The sequence below is a fragment of the Halichoerus grypus genome, chromosome 9 (genome assembly GCF_964656455.1).
Source record: "Halichoerus grypus chromosome 9, mHalGry1.hap1.1, whole genome shotgun sequence".
NCBI classification, from domain to species: Eukaryota; Metazoa; Chordata; class Mammalia; order Carnivora; family Phocidae; genus Halichoerus; species Halichoerus grypus.
Window position 1 is genome coordinate 126,562,003 of NC_135720.1, and position 23,263 is coordinate 126,585,265.

Below are 23,263 nucleotides of genomic sequence, written 5' to 3' on the forward strand. Positions count from 1 at the left end.
AGCAACTGATTTCTGTGCATTGATTTTGTATCCTGCCACATTACTGAATTGCTGGATGAGTTCTAGTAATTTGGGGGTGGAGTCTTTTGGGTTTTCCACATAAAGTATCATGTCATCTGCAAAGAGAGAGAGTTTGACTTCTTCTTTGCCAATTTGAATACCTTTTATTTCTTTTTGTTGTCTGATTGCTGTTGCTAGGACTTCTAGTACTATGTTGAACAATAGTGGCGAGAGTGGGCATCCTTGTCGTGTTCCTGATCTTAAGGGAAAGGCTCTCAGCTTTTCCCCATTGAGGATGATATTCACTGTGGGTTTTTCATAGATGGATTTTATGAACTTGAAGGAATGTTCCCTTTATCCCTATACTCTGAAGAGTTTTAATCAGGAATGGATGTTGTATTTTGTCAAATGCTTTTTCTACATCAATTGAGAGGACCCAAAAACCAAATAATCAAGTCAAAAAATGGGCAGAAGACATGAACAGACACTTCTCCAAAGAAGACATACAAATGGCTAACAACACATGAAAAAATGTTCATCATCATTAGCCATCAGGGAAATCCAAATCAAAACCACACTGAGATACCACCTTACACCAGTTAGAATGGCAAAAATTGACAAGGCAAGAAACAACAAATGTTGGAGAGGTTGTGGAGAAAGGGGAACCCTCTTACACTGTTGATGGGAATGCAAGCTGGTATAGCCACTTTGGAAAGTGTGGAGGTTCCTCAAAAAATTAAAAATGGGGTTACCCTATGACCCAGCAATTGCTCTACTGGGTATTTACCCCAAAGACACAGATATAGTGAAAAGAAGGGCCATGTGCACCCCAATGTTCATAGCAGCAATGTCCGCAATAGCCAAACTGTGGAAAGAGCCGAGATGCCCTTCAACAGACAAATGGATAAAGAATACATGGTCCATATATACAATGGAATATTACTCAGCCATCAGAAAGGATGAATACCCAACTTTTACATCAACATGGATGGGACTGGAGGAGATTATGCTAAGTGAAATAAGTCAAGCAGAGAAAGTCAATTATCATATGGTTTCATTTATTTGTGGAACATAAGGAATAGCATGGAGGACATTACGAGAAGGAAGGGAAAAATGAAAGGGAGGAAATTGGAGGGGGAGACGAACCATGAGAGACTATGGACTCTGAGAAACAAACTGAGGGTTTTAGAGGGGAGGGGGGTGGGGGGATGGGTTAGCCTGGTGATGGGTATTAAGGAGGGCACGTACTGCATGGAGCACTGGGTGTTATATGAAAACAATGAATCATGGATCACTGCATAAAAAACTAATGATATATTGTATGGTGACTAACATAACAAAATAAAATTAAATTAAATTAAAAAAATAAAATATTTTATTTTATTTATTTTTTTAAAGATTGATTTATTTTATTTATTTGAGAGAGAATGAGAGACAGAGAGCATGAGAGGGAGGAGGGTCAGAGGGAGAAGCAGACTCCCCGATGAGCAGGGAGCCCGATGCGGGACTCGATCCCGGGACTCCAGGATCATGACCTGAGCCGAAGGCAGTCGCTTAACCAACTGAGCCACCCAGGCGCCCAAAAATAAAATATTTTAAAAAATAAGTTGGTGGGAAAATAGTTTGGGGAGTTGCTTACATAGTTTTGGTATATATAATTTACAGGTGATATTCAACTGTGTTGTTTGTTAGGACTAGGAGAATTTATGATAAATCTGTAGTTTAGATTTGGAGGGGGTGTGTTGTAGACAATGATTGCCTCCCAGAGAAGTCCACATTGTAATCCTTGGAAATGGTGAATATGTTGTAAAGAAGAATTCAAGTCCCAGATGGAATTAGTGTTGATAATTAGTTGGCTTTAAAATAGGGGTATTAGCCCATATTGTCCAGGTGGTCACCATAAAATCACAAACATTCTTAACAGCAGAAGAGGGAGGCAGAAGAGCAGGTCAGAGTGAATCAGGGTGAGGTCCGAGAAGGATTCCAGTTGCCATTGTTAGATTTGAAGACGAAGGAAGGGGTCAGTTGCCAAGGAATGTGGTAGTCTCTAAAAATGGGAAAAGGCAAAGAAACAGATTTTCCCCTGGAGCCTTCAGAAAAGAATGCCAGCCCTATCAACACCTTGATTTTCAGTCCAGTGAAAACTATGCCAGACTTCTGAGTTCCAGCACACAGAGATAATAAATGTGTGGTTTTAAGTCATTAACTTTTTGGTAATTTATTACAGCAGCAAAACTAATACAGGGGATGAGTATGTCAGTCCAACGTGATGAATTGAAAAGCTCAAAATGTTACTGAAACTTCCCTATTAAAGTGTAGAATTAACATGTTCTATGTTCTTGATTACCATTTCTTAAAAATGAGGATGAATTTTCTTAAAAACATAGATGAATTTACAGTTAGGGTAAAAAATAATGTCATTAACTCCTTGGTTCACAATTATATTATGATGTACTTGGCATAGTGTATGTATCTGCAAAAGAAGAGATGCAAAAGAAATCTCAGTAGTCTTTGGAAGGCTTCAAATACAAATTGTTAATCATAAAGATAAAAAAGTGGTCCAAGTCTTGAACGGGGTGATGTCACGTGGCCTGTCACTATGATGGTCTATGTAAGTACAGATACTGGATTAAGATAAATTTTCCTTTTCTGGTTTTTTTAATTGAGAAAAGGATTTGTTTCTAAAGGATGTGTTCAAAATGTCTTGAATCATGATCAAAGAAGAAAAAAACTATATTCCATAGTTTATTAATTAAAAGATGATCTATACTTAAAATACTGTTAATTTTCCCTGAAAAGCTATTACTAAATCATATATATGTATAGGTGTGTGTCTACATATATATTCAATTATATTGAGAATCATGGGCTTAAAGGAGGATATAAAGTAAAATATCCAAACAACTTTCAATTTCTTCCTGACCTTGTATGTACTGAGCTTTCAAAGATAGCACAAAGTGCAGTGAACACAAGAGTAATATAAAATGTAGCTAAAAATGTAAAACAGTGCAATCAGATAGATATTAGAATTCAAATCCATTTAAGACTTCATCCTCAAAATCAAGTGTAAAAATCAGAGAATTCATATTAAAATGAACAGACTTCTTTCACTATCAGACGCATTTCTTAAACTGAATTTTCCTCACATCGGGTGGCTTTTTCTTGCCCTCCTCCCACTTTTTTTTTTTTTTTAATCAAGCCTAAAGAAACCTATAGTGAAGTTCTCTAATAACAAAGGATAATGGGGCCTCCTACCCCACTGTATGTTGAGGCTGTCTATTCTATTTTTAAAAGTCTCCAGGGAAGGAGCTTCTACAACTTCCTTGTGAATCTCTGACTTCGTACCTGGCAATCTTCCCCTCCCTGGGTCCCCAGGCTGGTCTTCCTCCCTTGCTTAAGAATTTATTATAGATCAAATTATTTTAGGGTTCTGAATATATTGTTATATTTAAACGATACTTTCCCCCAAAGGGGCTCAATTAAAACAGTGCACGATGTCTGTGCAGTGGAGCGTTATCTTGGAAGAAAGGTGTTCAATTAATATAAATGGGTGAGTTTCATAGGATAAACACAAATCAAGCTCTCTCAGAGGAACTCTCTCAAAAGTTTTGAAACAACTGGAACCTGAGGTGTGTCTTCTTTCTCCTGATTCTTCCTGTAGTTAAGAAATGATGTGCTATTGAAGACAAATGATTCCAGCCTAAGTCCCGAGGCTAGAATCTCGACCGCATTGTCTGTTTCTTAATCAGAGGGCAATGATGGTGCTTCCGTACCTTATTTTTTTATGTTGGTTAATACAGTATTTTCAAAGACATTAAATCTTAGTTAGGCTCTCTACGGGTTTGATAGACTGTTATTATTTCTCAAGATATTTTTATTGCTATTTTCCATCAAAAATTAAACAAAACTGTAGGAGAGAATGGAGTTCTATTTTGTCATAAAATTATGTGTTGGCATTCAGGAGGAGACATAAATCATTTTTTTCAAATCTTCCATATTTTTCTAATCGTCTCTACTACCTTTATACTGTCTTAGAAAAAATAGCAGCAAAATATAATCAGGAATTTTTAAAAATACTTAGGGGCCCCTGGGTGGCTCAGTCGTTAAGCGTCTGCCTTCAGCTCAGGTCATAATCCCGGGGTCCTGGAATCGAGCCCCGCATCGGGCTCCCTGCTCAGCGGGAAGCCTGCTTCTCCCTCTCCCGCTCCCCCTGCTTGTGTTCCCTCTCTCGCTGTGTCTCTCTCTGTCAAAAAAAAAAAAAAAATTAAAAAAAAAACTTATACTGCTATTTAATACTATCCATAAATTTTTAATTAAAACATTAGAGAGATGGTCTCATTTAAACAGTCAAAAATGTTAACTTATGTACTTAAGTTAACTATTTCCTGTTTACTTTGCTTTGGGGGAAAGGGATATACCTTTTTGTGCTTTATGTTTGGTTGTATGTCATTTAGAAATGTTTTTAGATCTAAGAAAAATTTAGATTCTAATTTTTGTGCTATATCTTTATTAGAATGAAAGTGAGAGCAGATTTTCAATTGATCACACTTCTGAGAATTTCTCCTTCCTGTTAAGAAAAGCAGGAAAGTTATCTTTATTATGAGCAAGTTGTTTTTGTCTGCCAGTATGTTGGTAACAAGCTACTTTCAATATTGCAGGTCAACTTGTTCTCTTGCTTGCCATTTGTTTAAGGAAGGGACTTAAAGGCCTGTTTGTGTACCCTAAACTATTGAACATATTAACAGAGCTCAGTGGGTAGTGGGAGATTTTTGCTATTGTGTGGTTTGTCTTTTGTCTTCTGATCCTTGTCCCCGTAGGAACAGAATAGTGTACTTCACCATACTAGTTTCAAAGGTGAAGTAAAGATGAACTTTTTCTCTTTTATTTTTCCATTTCAGCTATACTATTAATATTATTTTAAAATAATGACTCTGAATTTAAAAAATATTATCTGGATAATTGTTTCTGTTCTGTCCTTTTCTTTTTAAAGATTTTATTTATTTATTTGATAGAGAGAGAGAGAGAGCAGAAGCAGGGGAAGCAGGAGAGGGAGAAGCAGGCTCCCCACTGAGCAGGGAGCCAGATGTGGGGCTCAATCCCAGGACCCTGAGATCATGACCTGAGCCGAAGGCAGACGCTTAACCCACTGAGCTACCCAGGCGCCCCTGTTCTGTCATTTGTTTGCAGGTGCAGCTGGAATGTAAAAATGCTGGTTAGTGTTCAAGGAAGTAATACCAAGTTTCTGGGTGCTGTCTGCTATTCTTTCTTTCTAAATTTTATTAAGTTTTAAGTTTTAATTCCAGTATAGTCACATACAGTGTTATATTGCTTTCAAGTGTACAATAGAGTGATTCAACATTTCTATACATCGCTCAGTGTTCATCAGGAGAAGTGTACTCTTCATCCCCTTCACCTGTTTTACCCATCCCCCAACCCTGTCTGTTTTTCTTCCTGATCCCCATCTGTCCCAGGAGGTGGAGGACAAAGTCTGGTTGTTTGTCTTCCCTTTGGTTTTCTAAACACATCTTAGAGTTAGAAAGGAAGAGTGTTAGTATTAAAAGAAAAAATAGTGGGGCGCCTGGGTGGCTCAGTCGGTTAAGTCTCCGACTCTTGGTTTCGGCTCAGGTCATATAATCTTAGGGTCCTGAGATTGAGCCCTGCATCATTCAGGCTCTGTGCTCAGTGGAGAGCCTGCTTGAGATTTTCTCTCCCTCTCCTCTTCCCCCCACTCACACTCTCTCTCTCTAAAATAAATAAATAAGATCTTTCCATAAAATAAAAAGGGAAAAATAGCAAGGGAATGTGGTTCATTGTACCAAAATACACATAAATTAGCCAAAAGTTCATGTCACAGCAAATAACAGACACAAAGTTTCCCATTTTTAATTTTTTTTCTGTAATACTTAACTCTTGTCCATCTTGGGTCTAGTACATAATTTCCATTTCTCATTTTCTTCATCTTTAAGAAAAAATGATAATGTTTACCCTCCGAAAATATTTTTAAAATGCCTCGTAACTCTTAATGAAATGTGTCACATCACTGCAAAACCTTCTCTTAGTCACTGTTCATGTTGTTCAATCATATTTTATCTTTTTTTTCAGTAATTATTCAGTTTCTTAACACATTGTAGTGGAGGAGCAGTGAAATGAGGGAAGAGTGAAATATAATTTATACTTCACGGTGTTCTAAATAATTCACCGTATGCATTATGTGTGTGTTTGGGAAGTTAAATTTCTTAAAATAAATGGCTTCAAACTAAAGTCACAATTCTCAGTGGATTATTATTTGAACAACTGGAAAAGAGATTATCTTAATTTTTTCCATTTAGTAATAAGAAAATTATAAAACTTTATTTTGTTCATTTAACATTGCAACTAAATGAAATAATGTTTTCTTCACTGTCATGGTATCATGTCCAAGAAGAGTAATACATCTCAGTAAGAAACTTGTAATCTGTGTTATTAACCAAAATAATGTCTTAAAACCTTATTTCCTTTGTATTTGCTATGTCCTTAGGTCTAAAAGAAATATTAAAGTAGGGTTTTGTTAGTTTGGAATATGGACTTGGTATAAGATACTTGAACTCGCTTTAGAAAAAAAATCATTCAGAAATTTATGTGAAGGATTTATTGCACATTCCTCTTTGAGGTGAGCAAAAGCAAGTCTGCTATTGCTGATACCACTTGAAAGCTTATTGAGGGAAATGGTGTGAACACTTGCTTTATTTCTTAACAATAAACTGATTTTAAATGTTGGGGTTAGAAACCTACTCAACATTTTTTTTCAACTGCTCTCGTTCTAATTCATAATTACAAGTTTATTCCAATCTCTGCATAATGAAACCACATTTTAGACCAACAGCTGTTATCTACTTTTTCTGGTAGCCTTGGGGTATGAATATTTTAATATTCATTTTCTATGTGCAGATAAACTAAATACTTCCTACTGGAAGTCTATCAAAGTAATCACAAAAATCTTAGTTGCTGTTCTTTCTTCCATGTAACACATTAAAAAAAGAAAACCTGCTCACTTTATGCTGCATTTTCCATAAACCTGAAAGTGACTTTTTATAAAATGTACAAAGAAGAATATGGAGAAATCCAAGAATACAAAGGTTCATGGGAAAGATTAGAGCCACAGTGTTTTAGTGACCTGACCTTCCATTCTCTTCCATCTTATGCAGTCAGTTTAAGCCTCGATATTTTGCTTATGGCAATTTTTTTTAAATAACTGGTTTTGTGTTGGAAGGCTGTGATTTTCACTTATTGAAATGGTATTAGGTCCTCATATGCAAATGACATGGCCTCAAGGTAGACCACCCCACCCCCACCCCCAATCTTCCAGCAAAATCTCACAAACACTATTGTAATGCAGTGTACACCATATGGCAACTTTGGGTTTTGGATGGCAGGGAATGAATAGAGAAATTCAAGTTCTGTAGCCCAGTAAAATGTAAAAGGGAAGCAGGAGATACAAGGGTAGTGGAAAACCTCTCAAAGAAAATGGAAATAGAAGAATTTGGGGCTGAAGTTGGTGGATGTTAATATTGGGGATGGTCAAGATGAGTTCTTCCTATTTTTATGAAGTCTGTAGGAAGATGTTTTCACCTGTCTGCATTTCAGCAGAATATTAACACTTATGTAATACAGTAAGCCATATTTTTGTATGGAAAACAACCTATGACATTAGGTCAAGATCAAGTATCTCATTCATGTTAAACCATGACAATTTAAACATATTTGAGGCCTGAGCATGGTGATGGAAAAATAATGCCAGAAAAAAAAAGCCACATAAAATCCTCTATGTAGTGTTTTTCTAGTTATAAGGACCAAGTTCTGTGAAAGCTTATTTGGCCTTAGTGAGCCCATATGTGGTGATGTCCTACGTGCTCTTTCTTTCTGAATTTATGTTCTTGGCTCTTGGGATAACAGAACACAAACACTCAGGCCCTGGGTTTTTCAAGAAACAGATGCTTCCCTCCCTTTTAAAAAAGTGGATACATTTGACAGGTCTTGATGGTGAGAGGAGATAGAAACTTCTAATCCTTTCCAGGACTTGTGACAGCTAAAATTTTCATGCTTGTCTCTTCTTTGTGCATTCCTCCACCCTCCTTGGCTCTTCTCTTTTTTTCTTCCTTTTTTTTTTTTTTGGATTGTGACTTAAGGAGTCCCTTCTAGATATCAGGGACGTTCCATTTATCTTCAGCCTATTTGTCATTGTCGTTTTTTCCTTTGTCTTCATGTCTTCACAAACACTTGCCATTCCCTCCACCATTTTCAAAGGAATCCCAGCTTTTTCGAAGATCCGACCATAATACTGCCCTTTCCCGCCACATTTCCTTACCGACTCCAGATCATCATTGCTGCCCTGTAGGGCTTCCTGCATTTGGCTTTTATATCCTGACGGATATTCTTAACATTTACCCAGCAATTTTTCTGTGTTGTGATGATACTAAGCACTCTGCATGCCTTCCTTCCGTTCTTCCTCACCATACTTTAGGTGTCTGCTATTATTATTTCCATGCTGTGATGGAGGAGAATGAAGTGTACTGCGGTTGAATAACTTGTCCAGAAACAAACAGCTGTTAAGTGGTATGGTTGGGAGGCGATAGTTGGGTCCTGTCCAGAACTCATGCTCTCAGTCATTATGAACATATTCGTTCCTATTCTTCCCTACTCACCATTATTCTCAGCAACACTGGCCTTCCTGTTGTCAGTTCCTCAGGTAGGGGTTATGAATTCATCATTTGAACATTCTGGCATTCCACTTCCAATGTACAGGTGCCATACTCTAGAACTGCACTATTGTAATAGACCAGCTTTCCACCCCTGACACTTCCAGAGCCGCTAGGCTCCTTGCAAGCACAACGTCTTTGCCTGCCATTCTCCCCTTGTTCATCTCCATCGAACCTACTTCTCCGTGTCTCTCATCCTCCAGACCCACATCCCCTCCCATTTTACCTCCATCTCTTCACTTCCTTGGACCACCTCACCTTCTCCCACCTGCACACTCTTTGCTTTGATGCTTCTTACCCATCAGTCTAGATCAGTCTAGATTCCTAAAGTCTCTTTGTTTTAAACAAGCCTTCAATATCAACCACCAATCTAAAACACTTCCAGAAATTACTCTATCTGTGCCTCTCTTTAGATTACTAGAAAAAAAGAAAAGGTTCCCAGGATATCCTCTGGCTTTAAATTCTGTCTCAAAGAAGATGCGGAGTTGAACTGGCTGAGACTGATTCCAGCTAGTTTGGCACTTGCTACTTCTTGGAAGTTCTTCTACTTATCCTCTTTGAGTCCTTGATGCTTTCTCCTGCAGCCTTATTCCAAACCTGTGCTCACTTCCTCCTTTCTCACAAACCAACCTTCATCTCAGCAGAGATCCACTGTAATCTTCTCCCAGCTGTCCCTGGCTCTGTGCTAGGCTCTCATCTTGAGTCCTGTCCCCTGTGGCACTCGCTTCCCACATATATGCTCACTTTTGCCCAGTTTTTATTTTGAGACATTTCACTCTGGAGCTTATTTGTTTCCTTTACCACAATTTAAGGCTTTCTTATTACAGTGATTCCTCCCTCCTTGCCCTCAAGCACACTTGGGCTTCCCTTTCTTAAAAAGTTCTTCACTTGACAGCCCGCCTCATCTAGTCGTGATTTTATTTCATTGTGGTTTAACTGTTTGTTGTCTTATGGTCTTAAAAAAATGTCCTTAACTTACCGTATCCATCCTCCAACTTACTGTATCCATGTCTCTTTCCTTCTTTGATTCCTGGAAATGTGACTTGGGCACCCAGGATTTTGCTGAAGTGCAGTCATCCATAAAATTATTTTTCCTAGATCTTTCTCTTGTCCTTATGGTTGCTGACGTCTCTGTAGAATTTGGTTCTAGTAAGCTGCAACTTCTTAACTAAAACATGTTCTTTTCTTGACTTTCATAACAACATTAGTAAAGTTTGCTCTTCCCAACTTTGGCCATTCTTTTTCATTTATCCTTTAATATTTTTTAAATATGAATCCTGGAGGCTCATGTTCTATTTTTATAAAATTATCCTGAAAAAATAATTATCTCATAGTTCAGCTCTAAACTCTATGATATTCACTTTAAAATCATGATTTCCTTCCCTGACTCTCCAGTTGCCTGTGACTATATTTTCATGCCGCCATTTCTTTAAGGTCTAGAATTGAAATCCTTCAGAAGTCCTACTTTATTCAGTTATTTCTTTCCAGGAGGTGGCCACTGCCTGCGACTTGGCAGGCACTCATGTATTTTGGTTTAATAGTATTAGGAATGCACTTAATTGAGCAGCTACTATAGCTTCTTATAGACAGTGGGATAGACACTTTAGATATTTCATTTATTTTTTATTTTTTTTATTTTTATTTTTTTTAAAAGATTTTATTTATTTATTTGACAGAGAGAGACACAGTGAGAGAGGGAATACAAGCAGGGGGAATGGGAGAGGGAGAAGCAGGCTTCCCGCGGAGCAGGGAGCCTGATGCGGGGCTCGATCCCAGGACCCTGGGATCATGACCTGAGCCGAAGGCAGACGCTTAACGACTGAGCCACCCAGGCGCCCATATTTCATTTATTTTTAAAGATCTTATTCATTTATTTGTCAGAGAGAGAGAGAGAGAGAATGGAGCACAAGCAGGGGGAGCAGCAGAGGCAGAGGGAGAAGCAGCCTCCCCACTTGAGCAGGGAGCCCGACGTGAGGCTCAGTCCCAGGACCCTGGGATCATGATCTGAGCCGAAGGCAGATGCTTAACCAACTGAGCCACCCAGGCATCCCTAGATAGTTCATTTAATATTCTCAAAAGTCCCTTGAGGACAGGCTCAAACCCAATTGATTGCTTACCCCAACTTTTACCTACAGTGTCTTTCTTTCTAGTCACATTCCAGCCAGTGCTGGCCCAGTGATGCAATTCTGGATAATAAAGTCAAAGTGGAACTTTAAAGGGCGGGTCTTGCAGAGAAGCTTTGGCTTTTCCTTAGCTCATATGCCTCTTCCCCCTTTGCCCTTCCCCACGTACTACCTAGAGATGCTGCAGTTGTCTGGTGAAGGAGAAGAACAGAAAAACCTGGGTCCCTAGTTTCTCTTCCCTCAGATATTACTTTTTAGGTCAGTGGTATCAACATTCTCCAGACAGCTATACTCAGTTCTCGCATTCGTCTTGTTTCACTCCCTCAGCTTCTCATATCTGGATTTCTGCTTTTATTTCTTGACGAATCTGACTTCCGTCTCTCCCCACACCAATTCATTCTGGTTACTACTGCTAGGCTAACCTTATTTATCTTTTTTTTAAAGATTTTATTTCTTTATTTGACAGAGAGAGAGATAGTGAGAGCAGGAACACAAGCAGGGGGAGAGGGAGAGGGAGAAGCAGGCTTCCCGCGGAGCAGGGAGCCCGATGCAGGGCTCAATCCCAGGACCCTGGGATCATGACCTGAGCCGAAGGCAGATGCTTAACGACTGAGCCACGCAGGCTCCCCTAGGCTAACCTTATTTCCAGAGTTCTGCAGTCGTGTTAAGAATGTAGGTGGAGGTGTTAGCTAAAGCTACAGCGGTAATCATATTGCAATATACAAATGTCTCCAATCAACACATTGTACACCTTAACTTTACACAATGTTGTAGATCAATTATATCTCAATAAAAAAATTACATGTAATAAAACATGATGTAGAAGCCACTAGCCAAAAAACACTTATTTAAACTTATAGACAGTTGCTATATAAATTTATATAGAACTTATATAGTGTTCATTAACTTATTAATTGTGCCATTTAATCTTCATAAAACTATGCCAAGGATATTTTGTTATCATCATTACTGAGAAACCGAGACTTACAAATGGCCAAACCCATAGCCACCACCCACCAGTAAGTGGCTGAATTAGAAATAGAATACAAGTCCCATGACTCAGAATTTGGTGCTTTTAAAACCACATTTCTTTTGTCACACACACTGCTTTGCAATTTATTTTTGTCCTCAAGAGTCTGCTGGAGTTACTAACATTGTGATATACTGAGTGCATTTTAAATAAATTTTCCCAGAACTTTTCTCCATCCTCCACATGTAACTTTTTCCTTAACTCCCCAACATAACTCCCCCACTTTAGTCAAACCAGTTTAAATATAGTTTCTCAAACCTGTTGATGCTGTTTTTCTGTTTGATATTAGTATTTGAAGCTTGGCTCAAATTCCACCTCATCCATATCATTTTTTTTATTTTTCAACCTAACTAATTCAGGCTATTCTATTTTTATATTTATGTAAAACTTCTTAGCAATTTACCTTATCCTCTCTTGTATTACTTTCTAATAATTTTATGTATTGCAAACTTAACTGATTCATTTAGATCATGTGCTTGAGGACAGGGACTTCAAGTACTTCACTGTCCCCTGACATTGTTCAAAATGCAATGCACAGCCCCTGCAGAAACATGTAAGGAATCATTGAACACACAATTTCTTGATTCTTTCTCCCTTCCCTCCATCTCTCTCTCTCTCCTTCCTTCCTTCCTTCCTTCCTCCCTCCTTCCCTCCCCCTCCCTCCCTCCCTTCCACCCCCCTCCTTCTCTCATTTTTCTTCTTTCTTTCCTTTTTCTTTCATTGTTCAAATTGCTGAATGATGAATGAATTATGACTCTCCTACTTCTTCTTACAGTTGCCACACACAAACTGCCTGCTAAATCATCACCCCCATCAGCTGACTTTAGCCTTCCATGATCTATTTTGTTCCTGTGTTCAAATCCACTGCCCCCAATTTTACTGAAGTCTTTTATAATAAATGAATACAAACATCAGGAAAGAAACATATATAACCAGCTCTTCCCAGTCCTGTTATGTGTGGAGGTCCATAGCTCCGAACCCTGACTGTTGCTGTTAGATATTTGAAACTGAACAGAACTGGAAGCAGAGAAGCAGGACCAATTACAGAATGCTGTCATAAAAATGCTCATTCAGCCTGGATGTGCTCCATTTTAAACTTACGGTGAGTAAATTTCAAAGATGGTTTTTGAGTTCCAGAAAATTAAGTGGGGACATCACATGTTGGTTCAATTTACTGCTTCAGCACATACCTGGTATACAGAAAACTGGGCTGTCCCAAGACAATCAATTGTTGAGTTCCACCTCTGTCTCTTGGTGGCTTATATGAACCAAGATGACTTATTTCATTTCATTTTATTTTATTATTTTATCTTTTTAGAGAGAGAGAATGAGCAAGCAGAATTGGAGGGGCCGAGGGAGAGGGAGAGAGAGAATCTCAAGCAGGCTCCTCACTCAGCGCAGAGCCCAACATGGGGCTTCATCTCACAACCGTGAGATCATGACCTGAGCTGAAATCAGGAGTGGGTTTCTTAGCCAGATGAGCCACCCTGATTATATTTTATTTTTATCAGATTTAACAAACATTAATCAGCACTAACCCTGTATGAGGTGATGTATAGGAAAGGTAGAGTGAGATGTGAGGCTCAAACAAAACATTTCTATAAAAGCAGATGGTAACAGTGTTAAAAATAGATGCCATACAGGCAATCATCATCCTAAGATTGAGAGAGAAAAATTAATGTCACACAATGGATGGATTTAAATATTTGCTAATCTGACTATCAGGCATGGCCAGATCTCATGCTGGAAGCAATATAGCTCCCTTTAATGCTGGTGGCTTGATTATCACGTGGTCTAGTCATTGCCTATTTCTTCTATAGCATCATGATGGTTCCCATTTTTCTCTTTTTGGTGAAAAAGGGTTTGTTTGCCTCAGGTATTTTTGTTAAGATTTTGCAATCTCCAAGTGCAGAGACATACATCTTTGTTTTCTGTCTTTTTCTCTTGGATGCACATGCTAATTAAACTCACAAACACTTGACTTGGGCCTTAGAACTTTAGGAGTTTCATAAACCCCTTGAATGTATATGAGAAATTTCCAAACCTATGTATATGTGTGTTATTCTGGAAAGAGTATCCAGTATTTTCCATCCCTTTATCTGAAGGGTTTGTGGTTCTATAAACATTTTAAGAATTACTACATCTAGTGGCGATTTTCCATGTTTCCCCAGGAGCAGCTGGGTTATTTCTCTGTTTTACTGAACATTATCTGTTGCGTCAGCAAGTATGTTAACACGTGGTCACACATAGGCATACTTATGGGAATTCATTGCCACAGTATTTATTATGACCGTGTTATCTCATATGTTATCCCTTGAATTGTTCATATCTGTGGTGGGTGTGATCAACACACTTGCCCTCTTAATCACATTTGAAGGAGGTGTGAGAGTGCCTTCTCCCTTCTCTAATCCAGGGCAGTTTGAAGTTCAGTCTGTCCTTTACACGTTAGGTGGAGTCTGAAGGTAAGGAAGCAATCATAATGACTCTACTTGTGAAGAGTCTTGATGCCTGGAAGCAAACTAGTGAGCTCAGTTTCCAAACTCTGGATTGGCCTAGAAGTCTTTGATTGAAGATGAGGAATCTACTAATCTGCCCCCAGTAGGACTTTGTCTTTTGGAGCTCTGACCTTAGGACAAGGACTTGCCACTGCATTGCTTCTGGAAATGTTGATTTCAAGATGCCTATTGGGCATCCAGTGGAGATTTTGATTAGGCAGCTGAAAATGTGAAATGAGAGCTTAGGAAGTCTGTCCTGGTGGTCTAAAGTCGAGTCTTCATCATATAAAACCACTGGACTAAGTGACATCAACTAGGTACTAAGCATTAATAAATAGAAATCTGAAGACCTCTTTTGAATGACCGTAAGGACATTCTGAAAGACCCTATCTGAAGGACCCTGTAGACGTTCAACATCCAGGGGTAAGGAAATGATGAAAGTAGGGCAAAAGAACCTGAACAGATCCTTGCTGACCTGACCAGATAGCTTACTTTATTCTTTCTCTCATTCTCCTGTTTTTAGCTTTAATAATATAATGCAGGCCTGACACTGCTTTGTGAGGAAGTTTAAAGTGTCTCAATATATCTCTATGGCCTTGATCCTCTTGTACTAACTTCCTCTTCTTCTGTGGGATGACCAACAACAGAATCATCTCATTGACCTACCCATCTTGGGGATTCTCCATTCTATCTTGTGTTCTCTCTAAGAGAATGGGGCATTCTGCTACAGAATGGAGTCTCAGGCTTTGAGTTCATGCACAGTTCCTGATGCTGGACCCTACAGGACCATTCACTCTGGCATCTGTCCACTTCCAAAGCTCTCCACCCTTAGGATATTACAGTGGCATACTTTAACTGAAAGATCAATTTAGTTTTCATTCATCCCTGCAATGACTTCCTTCTAGACTCTACAAAATATTTTAAAACCACAGTAGCTGCCAAATCTCCAGTGGATCTAGTGTTTGCTGGTGGAACAATATACGGACTTTCAATTAGCCCAAGCTTCTCTTCCTCTCCAGAAAGAACATTAATTTCTCAAGATACTCATTTTCTATAAACTATAGGTTAAAACTGATTATTTCTAGTTTACAATGTTTCTAGAGAGTTTGTTAAACTTTCTCAATTTAGTGAATTCTTACTGCATTGTGGAAATTTGGCTTTCTGGCTTATCTAGTCCTGCAAGATAGTTTCCCCAATCTCCCTCTACTTTTCCAAAAATTATCACAGCCCTTGATATGTGATTCACTTTCTTGTATATGGCAAATTTAACAGACAGGTGATAATAGAATCTCAGGTGTTATTAAGAATTTGTCCTTAAATCCAAAGTCCTAGGCTATAGCCCCAAAATATAACCCATGCAAAGTTGAGCTGATTCTATAATCACTTACACATTATCACATTCAAAAGAAACACCAGTTTGAAAATTCAAATCTAGATCATGGAACATATTTTAAGTCATGATTATGTTGCATAATGCAGAGTAGGTGAGCTTAAAGATCCTGCACCCAATCTTCCCAAAGGTAGCAAGTGAAGTATTTTCTTGAAAAATTTTCAACAAGAAGAATAACTAAACTTCCCAGAAGAACAACAAAGATGAAACAAACAAGCAAAAAAACTGATGAAATTAATAGGTAAGGTTGATGTGGCTGCTGTAGTCATCATAACTTTCCATTAAAAACGTTGTTTCCAAAATGCAGTCTCATTGTTCTCACTGATTAGTGGTATAGTAAGCAAATATTATACATGTCCATTTGAAAAAATACATGTTAAGTTATGTTAAACACTTTTTTATCGCTTTCTATTGGGTGAAAAATTCCATTGGAAAATCACATCTTTAGAATTTTGATTCTATTTCTATATTATTGCCATAAAATTTTTAAGTATTTTTACTATGGGTAGTGATAGCTTATTTGGGCCAATTAGCACTCAAGTTTATAAGAAGTTAACACTTAGAGATGAACTAGATTTGTATTGGTTTCTCTCCAAAAATGTCTGGAATGATTTCTTTGTGTTGGATCTTAGTGACTATGGGAAGTCCTTATATCCAGTCCCTTAGCTGTTCCTCTTCTGGTTCCTACTTAGTATAGCCTATGTTCTTTTTCCTTCTCATCCAACAAACACCATCTCCTTCCTGCTTAATGACTGGTATCTACTCAGTTAGGGCAAAGATTTGAGGATTTGTATCAGATTATGAACTAGGTGGATAGTAAGGAAGTAGAAGAGTGGTGAAGACAGTGCAAGAGGCAAGAGCCATAGCTTTATGGAAAGTTGTGGGCCATGAGAAATTGAATAGGAATTAGACAGACAAAATTAATTAGAGTGGGCAGGAAGTCTGAAGTAAATGCCAACAATTATGTCTTTGATGAGGAAATGAGTGTAATACTGTGGTCCACAAATTCTTGACATGATTCCAGTTGAGAGGTGTGCTATATATCACCTGGAGTCTGGACTCTGAGCTTGATCAATGAATGAGGCCATGCCAGTTTCTAGGCCCAGGCCTTAAGAAACTGGCAGCTTCCACTTCCTGTCTCTTGGAACTGTGACCTAAAATCCAGCCACCCTGTTGGGATGCTGCCTAATAAGCCAATGGAATGGCCACATGTAGGTGTTCTGATCAACAGCCCCAGTTGAGGTGCAAGCTGACAGCCAGAATCAACCACCAACCCCACGTATGAATGGACTTCCACATGACTCCAGGCTTCATCTGGTCAGTTACCTGTAGGCTTGAGCCTCCCCAGCTGAGTGTCCGGATATCACAGAGCAGAGGCAAAGCACCCCCATGGCACCCTCTCCTTAATTCTGACTCACAGAATTCAAGAACACAATAAAGTGGTGGCTGTTTTATACCACTAAGTGTGGAGCAATTTAGCTATTTATTCTTTTTTTTTCTTCCTCATTAAAATTTTAATGTATGTGTAAATGAAAATTCTCATTTTAAAAAATTAAAGTTTCCATTTATTTTTAGCTATTTATTCTTTATGTAGAAACAGTATCTGAAACAACCATATCGGGCACAAGTACGCCACAGTTGATCAAAACCTATCTTCTCTTAAGTGATATAAATCATATGAGAGTCCCAAGTTTGCAGCTGTACATCAGAAATCAGTGATTTGAGGGGCACTTGGGTGGCTCAGTCAGTTAGGTGTGGACTCTTGATTTCGGCTCAGGTCATGATCTCAGGGTCCTGGGATCCAGCCCCACGTCTGCGTTCTCCCTCACCCTCTGCCCCCCCTCCCCCGCTCACATGTGCACACACACACTCTCTCTCTCAAATAAATAAATAATCTTTTTTTTTTTTAAATGAATGATTTGAGCTCTCAGGAGCAGCTTCTTAAATATTTGACTCTGAACAGATGCAATTCCCTTTGAATAAGAAAAACTTTCCTAAAAATTGTTAAATTGTAAATAGATTTTCAAGCATGAGGGTATTTCTTTGATGGTGACCTTGACACTTCCCTTGCTTATGGCATGTGCTTTGCTCTTCCAAACATTTTCGATAAGAGGATCTTTTAAAATCAGTAGATTGCAGCTTGTGGCTGAGGTATCTAGATAGTTTAGATGGCCAGCTTTGAACTCCTTCATTATTGTGAAGTTGAAAGAAATGGCTTTACTTCTACCAGTAGGGTCTTCTGCCAAATTTAACTTGTACATTTCTAAATCACTTACATATTTTAAAGGATTAAAATTAAAGATGAGATTAAAAACGTTCCTCTTGGCTTCAAAGGGAGAACCAAAATCTCCACAGAGCCTAACTGACAATCTCCTTTGCCGTTTGAGAAAGGGGGAGGGAAGAAAAGATTCCCCTGACGTATTTCTTTCCTTCTTAACCTCTTATTGTCCAACCAGCATTGTTCTGGAGTAAACATTAGAATGTTGAGATAAATTGTGATGTTTACCTTAGCTTTCTTTACTCAAACCTAAAGTAACATTGAAGAAATTGATACTGAGGGGCGCCTGGGTGGCTCAGTCAGTTAAGCGTCTGCCTTCGGCTCAGGTCATGATCCCAGGGTCCTGGGATCAAGCCCCACGTTGGGCTCCCTTCTCAACGGGGAGCCTACTTCTCCCTCTCCCTCTGCCCCTCCCCCTGCTTGTGTTCTCTCTCTCTCAAATAGATAAATAAGATCTTTAAAAAAAAGAAAAAAAGAAATTGATAACGAGTATTTGTCCCGTTTCTGAACTTGGCTCTGACTCCCCTCCTCAGGAGGGTGGTTAATTTGACATGTTGTGGCAGAATTAATTTTGTTGCCATAACAGTAACTTTCCCCTAATAAATTTTTCTCTCTAGAGATTTCAACACTTCAAAAGATGATATAGCATACCTTTTGCAAACCAGAGGATGATAAGATTTCATATAGGCAATGGAGCTGGTGATTACTTCTGAACCCCAACGTGTAATTATGGAAGAGAGATGGGGGGACTTTCAACATGCTTCTAGTGGCAGAACTGAAGGTGGTGGGGAGAAATGTCAAGTCGGGGTTGAGGTTCAAAGTTAGGAGCTGGTTTCCAGCTCTGCAGCTGCTATAATTACACAATTCTGTACATTGGAACCATTTATCTCCTGCCAACTGTGGTAATTAATTTTGTCTTTAGTCAGTAGAAGGGGGATTGATCTTCTCTTTATGAAAAAGTTTCTCACGCAAATGTTTTCCAGTGTTGAAATGTCAAATGGCTTTTCTTCTGTCTTACAGGTATTTACTGGAATCTGAGCTCACAATTCTCTGAATCCATGACTAATGCAAGTCAGAACCAAGTTTATTGATGACGTCCATTTTCCTCCTTAAGGATCAAAGTTTTCCAATGTATATACTGATTAGAGCTCTTAAATTATCTCTAAGCCTATTTGCATGTAATGCAAGAATCGCTACCTATGCAGGTAAGTACCTGTTAGTTGCACAAACAAGAAATATAATCTTTTGCAGGCTTACATTTTCTTTTTAAAACCTTCTTATACATTTATAGTTCCAATGCTTAACAGAATCATTTAACCCAAGTACATCCCAGTGGCCTTGTAAAGTTAAGTTAGCATTTAAAAGGGGCTTGTCACTGGGCAGCTTTATGTCATTTCCAGAAAACTTGGGTCATACCTTCGAATGTTTTACCTCCCAAAGCTCGATTGGTTTGATATGAGAGCGTTTTGATGTAGTTTTCCTGCAGAGTGTGGAGATATGATTGTTAAAAAAAGAGTGAGAGAGAGAGAGAGATAGGGAGAAGAATTTTAAAGGACATGGGGAAATATCTATGAGCTCAGTTATCATCTGTACTTTGGTTTGTACAGAAAATCCCTGTGAATTAAAGACAGTATATCATTTTCATTTGATTTTTTTCTTGACTGTTTAAAGTTTTTGAACTGCAGCTATGAAAGATTGCAACGGTTGAGCAAAACTGGAATTCACCTATGAATTTATCCTAAAAAATCAGATGAATCAAACAATATGGGTGATAGGCACAATGGATTGGGCTTGAGGATAATAGGGAAATTTGAGAGTGGCTGGGGAGGAGAGAGTGTGATGAGAAGATAAAATTGAGGAAAAGTTTAATTTTGCATTTTTTCCCTAAAAAATTCAGTTAATTTCATGTACCCTTTTATCCAGTTCGGTATTGAAATTTCAGACCTGGAAGAAGCTTTAACGGTGACCATTTCAGTGTTTGTACTTCTCCAACAATTATTAATGTGAATATGAATCTCTTGGGGATCTTGTTAAAATGCAGATTCTAATTCAGGAGGTCTGGGTGGGGGCTTGAGATTCTGCATTTCTAAAATGCTTCCTGGAACCACATTTTGAGTACCAAGGGTCTTACCCCCTCTCTACTTCTCCATCTATTTACAGATGACATAGCAAGGGCTAGAGATACTGAGTTCCTCAAGGCCACGCAGCTACTTAGTGGCAAGGGTGTGAGGAGAACCAGGTCTTCTGGCCCCCCAGTCCAATATTTTTTTGCACAGAACCAGAATTTTCCAGTCTGGTTCTGTTGACAGAAAGCTATAAAAATCTTGATGCTCTTTGCAGAATATCCTTAAACACTTAAGTGCTCAATTCAGATCACAACTGTGTGCTAAATCAGATAGCATCTTATAATAGACTCTAGCAAAAGAGGTCTATTATTTAATTTTAGCAGTGAACACGTTGGTTAGCACAAGAACAGGCCCAGAGTTTATGCATCCTGAAGTTTACATAATTTGAGTTCTCTTTAAGAAAAGTATCCAAAGTTACAAATACAACTTTCATGTGAAAGTTAATATTTATTTAGAATGAGGGAAGAAATCCCAACAAGTAATGGGAGCACTGGAAATTTATGCCTCTGTCTTCTGAGATCCCTTTAGGATATTTACCAGAAATATTTATAAAGAATGCTTCCTACTTGTAGCCTGGAATTTACTCCCAGTACTTTGAAGATCCTGTGCCAGTGAGTGGTCCTGAAACTTAACATTCATTAACTTCATTGTAAAGCTGCATCTCGTCTGAGGTAAAGTTTAAGAATCTATAAATCTATAAAGTGGGCTAGTGGGGGCTTGGGTGATGTTCTAAGAGTCCCTAAGACCCATTCCAAACCCATTTCATGGAGGGGGTAATCAGTGTGCTCATCCTCAACAAGATTAGACCTCTTGAGATTGTTATCTAGACATATTCTACTGTTCGTATTATAAAGGGTATTATGTCAATGCTCGATCAGCTTCATTGCCTACCTGGAAGGCAGAAAGAGAGGCTAGTGGAAAACCGAGGAAGGCAAGAGACGGTCAATCAACTCCAGCAGATGTGCTAGCTTTAGAACTTTCTCTCATCTGAGCTCCACTTTTCTACTGTATTCTTTTATCATTACTTAGACCATCCCAGTTATGACCCAGTTTTTGCTCCTTTGCTAACGTTCAACACTTTAGGTCAGCAGGATATTTATAAAAGTTGCCAAAACTGTATTAAACCATAAAACGTATAACCAAAATATTGCCAAAGCATATGACCAAAACAATATGTGTGTGTTACAGTGTTTCTGAATGGTCTCAGAATTTCCTATTCTGAATTTAAAACATTTTAAGTTTACTTTTTTAATACACAAAACTGTTTCAAAAGACATTTGCTGTATTTTATTTTCATATGGTAGATATTCCCCCTTGTACTGCAGTTTAGCATAGTTTCAGCACAAAAATATGATTAAGCTAAAATTAGCAAAGAGCATAATGGATGTTAAAAACCATCTGAGAGAAAAAGTTAAGAGCATTGCACATTTCTTTGCTATTGATATTATATGATGAATCATAATAACACATTTCAGGTCCTTAATCTTGTCTGTTTGTATTTATTTAACTGGGATATGTAGTTTTGTTATTTCAGTGTTTATGCCAGTTAATGGTGGATGCTATTGCACATATATATAAAATTGATTTACAGATGAGAATGATTTATTTAAACTAGACAAACACCCACATTAATTTATGTTATGGGAATCAGCTTTGATTTTCTTTTTGTAGCCAACTTGGACAAAAAATTCTGGTGAATCATTTAGTCTCAGAGTTTGCTTTATGAGCGTTTTTCTCTGGGAAAAGACGGGGGGACCTTCTGCTAAATTGGGGACCTGGGCAACCAAGCATCTCTAGGAGGAACAAAGGAAAAGAACAGAGGGGCTAATTGTTTAATTAGTAAATGTCTGCTTGGTTAATGACATATTAATGAGTTTTTAAGACCGTCATATCATTTACCATAAAAGACCCATGTGCCTATCCCTGGATGTACTGTATAATTAAGTAATGTGGCCCAGAGGAGTTAATCATTTAAAACCCTGTCATCTTTCTCAAGTTTGCAGATAGAAAAGCCAGCACAGAAGGCACCTGCCAGGTAGAGTCAGGGTGGCACATAATTTTGAACTAAATTGTCTCTCTGCAACGGTTACACAGTCAGACGTCTGCCCAGAAGCAGAATTTTTTTTTCTTTTGACAACTGAGAGAGCTAAGATACTGCTGTTTGCTCCTTGGCATTCAGTTGTTGGCAGTGAGAGTGCGAGTTTGCAGAATGGGGGCCATTCGAGCTGTTTTGGAGTACTTAAAAGAGTAGAGAGGCTCAGAGGACTTTATGATTCTAGAATTGCACAACCAGTATGGTAGCCACTTGCCACATGTAGCCGTTTAAATTTAACTAAAATGAAGTAAAATCAGAAGTTCATTTTCTAAATCACATTAACCATATGTCCAGTGCTCAATAGCCACATGTGGCTAGTGGCGATTTTATCGGCGGCATAGATCTAGAACATTCCCACCATCACAAAGAGCTCTCTTGGTGCTGAATGCAAATGGTGGGAGCTGGTAGGACAATAGGGAACAGCATTCACCCGCTTACTTCTACTTCCATCTCTCAGAGCTGAAAAGAGCATACATTCTGCAAACCCTGGAAGGTCAGCCCAGTCTGACACGACTGGTTCACATCCTCTTTTTGTGGGGGCAGGATCCACATCCGAACACTTGTAGCCATTTGTTTAGACTAGAGAGTGAAAATTGACCTCACCACAGAGCACACAATTTGGGGACTAAAAATGATGCCCCTATTGGTAAATTATAGAGCTTAGGACCACGATGAGTGCTATGGAATTTTCAAGTCCAGCTCCTTGTTCTAACCTGCTTCACTCAGATCGTCGGGATCTGCTCATTTCACATCAGCAAGATCGAGTATAATTTAGAGACTCTAGCAAAAGAGGTGATTGCACCGCTCCTGCATATGACACTGTGGTTTTCCCTTGAGTTACATTCTGTGTCTAGAAACATTTGGATGTCTTAATTTTCTTGGACCTTCCGCATAAATAAGAGTTGTCCAAATGGGTTATTTTAAACAATTTACACACCACTTCCCTTTCTTAGGACTCTGCCTTACCATCTGATTTTCATTAATACCTCCT

At 38.5% G+C, this 23,263-nt stretch overlaps 1 long non-coding RNA gene across 13 annotated transcripts in view; it reads left to right on the forward strand.

Moving 5' to 3' along the window:
* LOC118555710 (uncharacterized) overlaps positions 1-23,263 on the forward strand; it is a 332,977-nt gene that overhangs the window by 163,547 nt on the left and 146,167 nt on the right. For 12 of the 13 annotated variants that reach the window (XR_013441399.1, XR_013441406.1, XR_013441407.1 and 9 more), the window contains 2 exons: positions 19,072-19,256; positions 20,750-20,848. This is a non-coding gene — a long non-coding RNA (uncharacterized LOC118555710). The remainder of the gene's footprint in view (positions 1-19,071; positions 19,257-20,749; positions 20,849-23,263) is intronic. The other variant, XR_013441400.1, reaches the window with a different exon arrangement.